General features: G+C 46.0%; 1 pseudogene; it reads left to right on the forward strand.

Annotated features, from left to right (window-relative positions):
• Window positions 1–220: 220 nt before the first annotated feature.
• Window positions 221–1,226, forward strand: LOC122907694 (annotated as a pseudogene).
• Window positions 1,227–3,222: the final 1,996 nt, after the last annotated feature.

The following is a 3,222-nucleotide window of genomic DNA, read 5'->3' on the forward strand; positions in this document are numbered from 1 at the left end:
GAGAGGTCACAGGCAGGCAGAGAGAGGGGGAAATGTAGGCTCCCCGCTGAGCGGACAGCCCAATGCGGGGCTCAATCCCACGACCCTGAGATCATGACCTGAGCCGAAGGCAGAGACTTAATCCACTGAGCCACCCAGGCATGCACCCAGTGCATAGTCTTTAAAAATTTTTTTTTAAATTTATTTATTTGACTTTCTGCCTGTGGACACCGCTGAGTAAGCATCGTTAAAGTCTCCCGTCCCACCGCCGTCATGTCTAAGTCAGAATCTCCCAAAGAGCCTGAACAGCTGCGGAAGCTCTTCATTGGAGATCTGAGCTTTGAAAAAACCGCCGAGAGTCTGAGGAGCCATTTTGAGCAGTGGGGAACACTTACAAACTGTGTGGTAATGAGTGATCCAAACACCAAGCACTCCAGAAGCTTTGGGTTTGTCACAGATGCCACCGTGGAGGAGGAGGATGCAGCCATGAACGCAAGGCCACAGAAGGTGGATCGAAGAGTTGTGGAACTAAAGAGGGCGTCACATGAGAAGATTCTCAAAGACCTGGTGCCCACTTAACTGTGAAAAAGATTTTTGTTGGTGGCATTAAAGAAGACACTGAAGAACATTATCTAAGAGATTGTTTGAACCTTATGGGAAAATCGAAGTGAATGAGATCATGACTGACCGAGGCAGTGGCAAAAAGAAGGTTTGGCTTTTGCAACATTTGATGACCATGACTCTGTAGGCAAGACTGTCATTCAAATATACTGTACTGTGAATGGCCACAACTGTGAAGTAAGGAAAGCGCCATCTCAGCAAGAGATGACTAGTGCTTTGTCCAGCCAAAGAGGTCGAGGTGGTTCTGGAAACATTGATGGTAGTCGTGGAGGTGGTTTTGGTGGGAATAACAACTTTGGTCATGGAGGAAACTTCAGCGATAGAGGTGGCTTTGGTGGCAGTTGAGGTGGTGGTGGATATGGTGGCAGTGGGGATGGCTATAATGGATTTGGTAATAATGGAAGCAACTTTGGAGGTGGCGGAAGCTATAATGATTTTTATATTAAAAAGCTATAATGATTTTATTTTACAACAATCAATCCTCAAATTCTGGATCCGTGAAAGGAGGAAATTTTGGAGTCAGAAGCTCTGACGCTTACGGTGGTGGAGGCCAATACTTCGCCAAACCACAAAACTACGGTGGCTATGGTGGTTCCAGCAGCAGCAGTAGCTATGGCAGTGGCAGAAGGTTTTTTATTACTGCCAGGAAACAAAGCTTAGCAAGAGAGAAGAGCCAGAGAAGTGACAGGGAAGCCACAGGTTACAACAGATTTGTGAACTCACCCAAGCACAGTGGTGGCAGGGCTTAGCTGCTACAAAGAAGACATGTTTTAGACAATACTCATGTGTATGGGCAAAAAACTCGAGGACTGTATTTGTGACTAATTGGTTTTTTTTTTAAGATTTTATTTATTTATTTGTATTTGTGACTAATTGTATAACAGGTTATTTTAGTTTCTGTTCTGTGGAAAGGGTAAAGCATTCCAACAAAGGGTTTTAATGTAGATTTTTTTTTTGCACCCATGCTGTTGATTGCTAAATGTAACAGTCTGATCATGACACTGAATAAATGTGTCTTTTTTTTTAATTATTATTTGAGTGAGAGCATGCATATGTGAGAGAGAGAGAGAGAGAGAGAGAGAGCAAGTGCACGAGCGTGGGGAGGGGCAGAGGGAGACGCAGACTCTCCAATGAGCAGGGAGCCCAGTGCAGGACAGGGAAACAAAGCTTAGCAGGAGAGGGATCAGGTCCCTGGGATCAGGACCTGAGCCAAAGGCAGCTGCTTAACTGATTGAACCACCCAGGCACCCTGTGTCTTGCATATTCTGCCGCAGGACATTCTCCAATGCCACGGGAGTCTGCTAGCACCACAGACAAGTGCAGTCCGGGGCAAACTCATCCAAAGGGGTTGAGAAGGGATGATGATCCACCCTCCTGTCCTTCAGATGGACCATTCTGGGATCCATCCTGTAGTTTCTCAGGAGGCCCTAATTAACTGGAGCCCCTCTCACTCAGAAACACCTAGGTAATGGCCCTTATGTGATCTTTTCCTTTTCTATTTAATTCTCCTCCATCCCTCCTATGATTATCTTCCAAATAAACTACCTTCACTCAATTCTTTGTTGAAGGCTCTGCTTTCAGGTGAACCCAAGAGTCATCATGGGTATTTGAGTTCTCTCTACAGCAACCTGGATATCTTGGCACCTGGTACCTCTAGGGAACTATGGCTGGGGACATATGGGAACAAACTGATGGTTTCGCATATGGGATAATACCACACCAGAGAGGTGAGGGAGGACAGAAAAGAATTCAGATCTGGACAAGGCAGAAGAGGAAGGGTTTTGATGGAGTGGGGAAGAGGGTGAGTGGGGATGCTGGACAATCTGAAAATGTGCATACACCCTCACTCTAGAAAGAAGACTAGCTCAAGACTGTACTGAGACTACATTGACATATTATCCCCCCTTTCTATTCTTCCCCTAGTTCTTATTCTGATAGCTCCAGGGATGCTGTGAGCCCCAGACACACGCAGGAGCATGCAGTAATGTCTATAATCTCTATTCCAGAGACAATAAATGACAAGTATGAAAAATCTAAGAGAGAAGGAAGTGCATGGTTCAGACCCTATGTTCAAGGATCCCTAGGTCATTCTGACCTTCCTTAGTCCCTTATCTCCCCGCTTTTCTTTCTTTTTTTTTTTTTTTAAAGATTTTATTTATTTATTTGACAGACAGAGATCACAAGTAGGCAGAGAGGCAGGCAGAGAGAGAGAGGAGGAAGCAGGCTCCCTGCTGAGCAGAGAGCCCGACGTGGGACTCGATCCCAGGACCCTGAGATCATGACCTGAGCCGAAGGCAGCGGCTTAACCCACTGAGCCACCCAGGCGCCCCTCTCCCCGCTTTTCTTGATCCCCCCAGCTGGTCATCAGGCAGACGTCCATGATAGGTTAGAGGAAGGCAAAGACCATTGAGCTCTTCACTTTCACCCTGTATATTTGATTCTCAAGTTCAGGAGTTGTGGCCCAGCCTCAGTGCCAGGTCACTTTTGTACCCTTGCAGGATCACATTATCATATCCCTTTCTCCATTTCCCCCTCTAAAATGCCCAAGAGGAGTAATTCCCCTCTTCTTGCACTTTTTGGGAATGAGGTCCTTGATCCTATAATTCATTCCTTAAACTTATG

This window comes from Neovison vison, chromosome 5 (assembly GCF_020171115.1).
Source record: "Neovison vison isolate M4711 chromosome 5, ASM_NN_V1, whole genome shotgun sequence".
NCBI lineage: Eukaryota > Metazoa > Chordata > Mammalia > Carnivora > Mustelidae > Neogale > Neogale vison.